The sequence below is a fragment of the Brachyhypopomus gauderio genome, unplaced genomic scaffold (assembly GCF_052324685.1).
Source record: "Brachyhypopomus gauderio isolate BG-103 unplaced genomic scaffold, BGAUD_0.2 sc51, whole genome shotgun sequence".
NCBI classification, from domain to species: domain Eukaryota; kingdom Metazoa; phylum Chordata; class Actinopteri; order Gymnotiformes; family Hypopomidae; genus Brachyhypopomus; species Brachyhypopomus gauderio.
The window spans coordinates 535,054-543,453 of NW_027506876.1; positions in this window are offsets into that span (position 1 = coordinate 535,054).

Genomic DNA, 8,400 nt, shown 5'->3' on the forward strand with positions numbered 1-8,400 from the left:
TATATTCATTAAATTATTGACTTAATTGGATGATGATGGTAGTTATGATGTTTAATTTTATATTACTTTTAATTATGTTTCACTTATTGTAATATTATGAGACCTGCTTCAGGACAAGGGTTTTTTAGGTGCTAGTAGCATATTATTGCATTTAAAATGAAAAAATATTTATACAACTACATGAAATCATATGTTGCTGTGCCAACATTGCCCTGGTTTGTCTTTTGGTTATTTGTAAAAACAATTTCATGTATATTTGTAACCCCGAATCCGAGTTTTATCTGGCGGACGTGTTTTGTCCCTCATCTCAAGAATCACTGATATATATATATATATATTATAGGCTGTAAATATTTCAGTTTCTACTCTAAATATAACCAATGAAATCATTTAAACCCTTAGTTTACTAAAATAATCAAGAATGTATGCTGCTTTATTCAATGCATAATGCATGAAATGCAATAAAATCATGATTTACAGATAAATTACCTTTTATAACGGATGTATCTAATTTGATACACACAATTTCAACACGATTTTACAATAAAATAAATTATGAAATATTAAATAATTATAAGTTGTATAAATCCACTAAATATTCATATTGAAGTAAAAGCAACTGTTTGAATGTTTTTCTTACCTTAACCTTTCCAAAATTGGTAAAAATGTCGATTTTGAGTCAGTTTTTGAAAACGGCCATTTTGGATGCCGGAAATTAAGGTCCGCCGGTGCTTGCAGTACACAGATTAGCCACCAGAGGGCAAAAGACAAGTATCAAATTATATACATCAGGTTTTAAAGGAAAAAAGTTATCACGCTAATGATATAGGGCTCTCAAAAACTCATGTATCAAATATGATACGTATGGCGTTTTAATAAATGTTTTATTAATGTTCATCTTGTTGGATTGTGTTCTTTATTGCTATAAAAATAGTGTATTGCCTTTGTCTTAAAATATTAAGTTGACTGGACTCATTTTTATTTGTTGTGATAGCTTTTGTTCTCCCAACTAACACTGCTTTGTCCTGTAATTAATTCTATGGACAAAATATTTTAAGTTAAGTGAACTCGTAATATAACTTTATATTTTGAGTTGGGCAGACTTTTGAGGGAAAAGTTCAATTTACTCAAAAAATCACTTGTAATAAGTTGACAATTTTTTTTTAGTTTGCTAAATTTTTTTTTTTACAGTGTAGACTAGCCAGTGTTGACATGATGACTGCCATGCTCTGATAGAATGAGGAAAAGCCCACGAGAGATGTGCCCATTCAGACAAGCAACGTTTCTGTAGTGTAGTTTTCATCACGTTCGCCTTACATGCGAAAGCTTCCTTGTTCAATACCACACTGTAAAAAAGAAAAAGTTGAGAAAACTCAAAATTTCAAGGCAACTTACTGCACTCGATTTTTGAGTTTTGATCCCAATTCAAACTCTTAAGTTTTTAAGAAATTCACTCAGTTGAGCCAACTTATTATTTCTTGTTCCAATTATTTATTTTTCACAGGTATATAAACTTCAGATTTTAAGTATTGCCTACAAATAATTACAATGCTAACTTGCTATATCTTGTTCAGATAATTTATCTTGCCCATGTTAAGTTACATACCAGGAGTTCCAAGTTGTGCCAACTTATTATATTGTGGCGTGGTGTGGGAGAAAAAGGCCACAGACAAGTCCATTCTTATCAAGAACAGAGGTTTTGTTGTCACCTCGCAAGAAAATTGGCACTCACAGGCACAATTAGATCAAACTCAAGGGCTTAACTAACTTGGTCTTACACGTGAAACACAGGGGGAGGTCATGAAGATGACAATGTTACACATACATGGAGGGGAAACTCGGATAATGCACATGTACATAAAAAATGGACCGGGGTGACTTAACTAATAACACACAATTAATAATCAATAATATATAACACTATACAGACATAAACACCACATAATACGCATAACAGGGCCGGAGCCGCAAGGGCTCATGGGTAATGACGTCATCCCGACGCTACAATATCTTGTTCAGATAATGTATACTTCCATACCTGTCAAGTGTCCCGTTTTGGCCGGGAAAGTCCCGTATTTTACCGCTCTGTCCCGGCGTCATCCCGTATTTTTATTTTCCAGTATTTTCCCGTATTTTCAGTTTTCAATTGTTATTTTTTTTAAAGCATTCATGTGTCGCTCCAAACAGAATTCTGTCACTAGTCTCGCGAGAACTGCTACCCAGACTACTGCAGGTGGCAGTTCTCGCGAGGCTAGTGACAGAATTCTGTTTGGCGCGGCACATGAATGCTTTTAAAAAAAATAACAATTGAAAACTCGCGGGTTTAGTTACATTTGTAGTTCAAAACACATTTGGGGTGTTTTTTCTTCACTTTTTGCCACTCCAAAGATGTTTTTGTCTCTCCTACAGCCTCGATTGCAGCTATACGCAAATAACCGATTATGCAAATTACGCGATTACGTCAGATACGGGAAATGTCTCGTATTATTAAATACAAAACTTGACTGGTATGTATTTCACATGTACATAAATCTCTAAATTCAATACTAAGAATAGCTAACTGAAGTTGGGTCATATAAGACAAATGACAAAACACATTTGGACGTTAATATTCAGTTCAGAGTAGCGTAGGTCGCTGCTTGCTGCAGGTGAAATCCATTTCAAGTTGTCCGGAGTCAAATTCTGGCAGAAATCGCAAACCCCGCCCCGTTCTCAACTAAGGAGTCAAATTGAGCATGCGCAGAGGAGTTGGCCTGGCCTTATCTAGGGTTCAACTACAATTTGTATGTTTTGACAATGCAGGTTGTAAGGTCAGATCAACTTTTAACAAGAAACTCAATAAAGTAAGCCGATCTAATTACTTTGTTATAGTTTATGGTGCAATTAATTATTTTTGGCTCAGCTAAACTAAAAATCATAGTAAGGTGAGCAATTTTAAGTTCTGTTTTTTACAGTGCAGGCAGAAACATGCTTCTTGATAGAATGACAAACACACCACTGCTGTTTAGTGGTTTGTTGCCAGTGTAAAGGCTATCAGCTCTTCCCTTTAGATCCTCACAGTGAGCTGTCTATCTCATTGTGTGATTGATACGGGAATGTTCTAAATCGCCATATAGCTTGATAGCAGTACTAATGCAGCTCCTTCAATCAAAATGAAATTTAGTGGAAACTAAGGCACCAGATGTTGAGATTTCTGGTAATCTGAGATGTTGATGCTGTTATCCAGCTGTGTCATGGCATCACTCAGTTGTGACAATGACTTGACTGGAAAGCAATGTCTCAGTGAGCCCTCATGACTGTGGTCACCTCTGAACCCCTCCCTTTAGTTATGCTGCTATAGATTAGCCTCCCGGAGCCATGTGCTAATCACTGGCACGTGAGCTACGTTTAAATTAATGATGGTTTAAATTGATGTCCACACACTCAGTCTGTATTGTCTATCTTTTTGCATGCTTCTACCCAAGACGATTGCATGCAAGCACTGGCTTGCCAATGGATGTACTGATGCCATTTCCACAAGAGGACGTGCTGATGCTAGCTGCTACCTGAGGCTCACTATCTACACCAAAGGGTCTGTGACTACTTGGCCGAGGAACAAGGATCTTAACTTTAACTGTAGAACCAACCTGCGTACCACGGACTTGTGCTAACGGGCCGCCCAATGGAGGATGGGTTCCCTTTTGAGGCTTGGTCCTCCCGAGGGTTTTTCCTAATACCAACCATCATAGGGAGTTTTTCCTTGCCACTGTTGCCTTTGGCTTGCTCATTAGGGATCTGGACCCATACGATTAAATCTGCCGGAGCGGGCCAACCGCCCCTACGCCGGGGGGCCAAGCCGGACTCCAGAGCCCCAAGGCGCCCCCCCTCTGGAGTGGTGCAGTAATCTCAGGGGAGCGTCCGGGAGTGAACCGGGCGTGACCAGCCCCGACCCAGAACCAGCTGTCCTCACCCATACACTCAAATTCACATTACATTCGCCCCTATACACCCCTACCATGCACACACCCACCCCCATACACATATACATACACTCAAATTCACCCTCACACCTCCAAACCTAGCCATATGTCCCCTCCCTCCAGGGGACATATGGATATATATATATATATATATATATATATATATATATATATATATATATATATATATATATATATATATATATATATATATATCCCTCTTATATATTAGTTATATAAGAACTACTGAATCATGAATCATGCAGTAAGCTGGAACTAAATTTTGCATTAAAGCAGCCCTAGTGGTTAGCGCACGGTTCTAATAAGGCAATATTGTATGTGAAGCTATGTTGAGGTTTTGACTTCGATTCTCACCTGGTGCAGAGATTTTACAGTTTTTCTCAGTTGCCAAGACACATTTCCTTAAACCATGCATCTATTTCTCCAAACTGTAAACACAAAACCCAATTCACACACTAAATACCTCTACTCAGATGCATCCTCCGTTTTCGGGGTTTTGAAGGCTACGTTCGTCGGCCGCATAAGAAGGAGCCCACGAATTGGGACAGCCTTTGGCGCGACGCAGTGACGTAATTGGCCTACAAATGCGCACTTCATGGGCTGCAGCCCCTGAATTGAGATACACCCACAGTCTGTGTATCTCCGTGGGTGCGGGTGCGTCTTGTGATAATCCGTTTCATCTGTGGCTCGTCTCGTCATCACGTGGGATTTATGTGGTTTGTCTGCCCTCCCTTCTGAAGAAGCTGGAGAAACAAAGGGCACTTTGCAAGGGAACTTTTCTCGGATCTGCTCGATCTTGTCCAGGAATTCCTGGGAGACAGCAATCGTAACCTGCAGGTTGGCTTCACATCCTCTCCCCTGCACTGTGAAAAAGAAATTGTTGAGAAAACTTAAAATATTAAAGCAACATGCACTAAGATTTTTTAGTTATCTCAACAACTGCACTGGTAGTCATTCTTACAAAGATTTGTTTGTTTAGCCAACTTAAATAATTTTATTCATGCTATTAATTTTTCTATTTGCAGAACAAGAAATGCTAAGTTGACAGAACTCAACATTTTAAGGCAACATGATGCATTAGTATTTTTCTGTTGTCCTTACTAAACTTCTATTGTTTAGCTAACTTAACTTACTGACTGGCAGTTCTACTTGCCAAACCAATCCTAAATGACCACATCATTCACATACTGTAGTACATATGCCTCAGTAAGACATTAAGCACATGGTATACAAACTTGCATTAATTTATTCCAACCAGTAACTGACATTTGAATCCATTGCTTCTGCATTGGTACAGAAGCATCCTTGCCTAAGGGAACCTGGTTAGGGACAAGGGCTATGAAGGATGGCTACTTAGCATCAAGGACAAGAAACACAGTACTTCCTCTGTAAGTTCCTTTGACACAACAATCCAACAATTTCCTTCAAGTCCATTAATATCTCCCACGATGCCCTGTTTTCTGGGACACAACCACCAATCAACAGGGGAAGCAGTCACAACAAAGCCCAATTTTCATTGGGCGTTTTCACCAATCGATCCTTTCGCAAGACTTGCTTTAGGAATTGTCTTTGGTTTGTTGGTCTGAGTGCTGGTAAGGAAATGTCTTGATGCTGTGATTAAGTCTATCAAGTGCAATGAAGCCTTTGGAAATGAAATCTCTGAGCATGTGGAGCACTGTGCAAAGCCCCTGGTGTGCAGACTGAGAAACCCCGCGTTCCTCCTTGTGCCTTTGTGCACATGTGCACAAGCCTAATGAACTCAGACAAATTGTGTAACAGCAAATTGATTGTTCTGGTAATTAAAAAAAATTTGTAGGCACAATATCAGAGTGAAATCTGTTGGCCTGACAAGTTTTTTGCTTATTCATGCTAAGTAATCCACATTTCTTTGTTTCAGTAACTCAAAATCTCACACGAGAGGAACGAAACGTAGTTGCTTTTTTTACAGTGTAGTTTCAAGTATGCACTCCTCCTCTCCCTCTTCTGATATTTGTTTTACCCTCTTTCCTTCTCTTTTGACAGGTTGCTAGCTTTCTCCTATTCACTATCATTTTGGTGATCTCAGAGAGGGTCTGCTTCACTCCCTGGTTCTCTTTGGCCTGACTCTTTTTCAAGTGGAGGCCCTGCCACTCTCCTCCAATGGAGTGCTTTTCCAACCCATCAACACCCTCCAATAATCAGTACTCTTGTTTCACCGCCCGTGCGAAATGAGGACGTTTAGTGAGGGCCGTTGCCAGACGTGCTTTGCAGATGGACATTTATAATGGAGATGCTCATTTATGAGATATGAGATGAGTATCTCATTTATTTATTATCATAGTCCTTTAATGTTTGAGGCTTAGGTTTTGTGTCAGCATGTTGTTTACTAGGAGTTGTTTCCTTCCAAGCTCTGTCGGTTTTGCCCCGGAGGATCTCTGAAACTGGCGCCTTCGGGTGACATAGTTGTGTTCAGTGCCATATGTTCATGTGTGCACTGAACACAATGGAGAACACATTCTCAGGGCTGACAGTCTTGGGTTAGGGTTAGCACTACACCTAACCCCTTACCCAAACCCTAGCCCTAACCCTACACCTAACAGCCTAACTCAAACCCTAACCCTAGCCCTAACTTATTTTGGCTTTAGCTTCTTTTAATTATTTCATGTAATGTCAAGACATTATTGGTCTTTATTCTTCTTGACTTCATATGCTGTCCTGTTTTTAGGGTACTTTTGTACCTTTGTTAATAGCCTACATTTGTTCTTTTGGATTGTGTCAAAATGCTTCATGTGCTTTAAAAGGTTAGCATGCAACCTAGCATGCAATACTGTCTTGCATGCAAAAGAGGGTATCATAATAGTGTTTGGAGTGTGTGCATGTCTGTGAGGTGGAGATTGGTTATGAGAGATGGAGAAGGTTTGAGAAGATCTGCCAACCACTATGTGCCTAAATTAGGCAGATTAAAAAAAACCTATCTTTCAGCCTGTCTTAGGCTTTTAGAACTCTATTCCAGTTCAGTAATATCGCCTGTCCCTCCCTGTACACATCTGGGGTCAAATCTCTAGATTTAACAGATGTTTCAAGACTACAGAAGACATGTGAACAAGGGAGAGCACTGTTTCTAGAAAACTCATGCGAGGTGAAGCGTTTACCAGAAAAAGAATGCCATCTGGAGAGGAACCATATGGATGAGTCGTTTGGGCTGACACTTGAAAACACTTATCTTTGTTTTATATTCATAAAACTGTGCAGACATAATGCAGTTTTCCATGTAATCAGGCTGTGTTCACAGGAGTCATTTCCAGCACTTATAATGACAGGCCAAATGTAATCTCGGTAATGGAAATTCATTGCGTGCCTTAGCCTCTTGGAGTTACCGTTAATGTCGCACTCCAGAAGGCACGTGGGCAGTTACTGTCATAATCTGGCTATCCGCTGGGAATTTGTACATATCAGGGAGTCTTGTGGGGGTGTCGTGGGGGGCTGCTTTATAAACACTGAGAACTTGAGGGGATGGTATTCAGTGACTCAGTTACATCATTCAGTGCTGAGCTAATATCTCTTCATAATACACTAGGACATAAACATCCAACTCCCTGCACCATTCAATTAGCTTTTGGGATTCAGATTTGGGTAATCCTAACCACAGCATGTGACAGGAATGTGGATTTGCAAACATCTATGACAAAGCCAAGCAGCATAGAATAACTGGACATGTACAGTATGTGCTGATGCCGTGGATGGACGTGCCAATGTTGCCGGCAGACGGGTCAATGTAACTCCTACCAGAGGCCCAACGTTGGCGGGACTGTGACAGCTCGGCCTAGAACTAAACTATAAATATGGACTTGTACTAGCTGGGCTGCACAATGGAGGGTGGGTTCCCTTTTGAGTGTTGCTCCTCCCAAGGTTTCTTCCTAATCTGTCAAGGACGTTTTTCCTTGCCACTGTCACCCCTGGCTAGCTCATTAGGGATCTGGACCCATGTACTTGTAAAGCTGCTTTGTGACAAAATGTTTTGTAAAAAGTGCTATATAAATAAATTTGACTTTGACTTGTATGTAATAAATGTGTATTGGGCATCGACACATATATGTCCAGTTATCTTGCTTGGCCTTGTCATAGATGTTTGCAAATCTATATTCCTGTCACATGTGTAACTGAACATAAATGCAACAAACATGTCTCTAGATGTTTCTGGGTTTTCAATGTGTGCGAACTGTTTGTTAATGACAGTGGAATTTTCATACTTTATTATTTAATTACCTAACAGCAGTAAGTTTGCAGTTGAGGTCCTGAAAAGCCAAATTGGCAGGAGACCGATGGTTTCCTTGCCAGAATTTCACTGTCAACACATGAATAAGTTGAAGCTGAGTTGAGAGAAGCCAAAACTACGCTCGCACGCACAGTATCATTGTAAAGCATATTGCATGACGTTTTT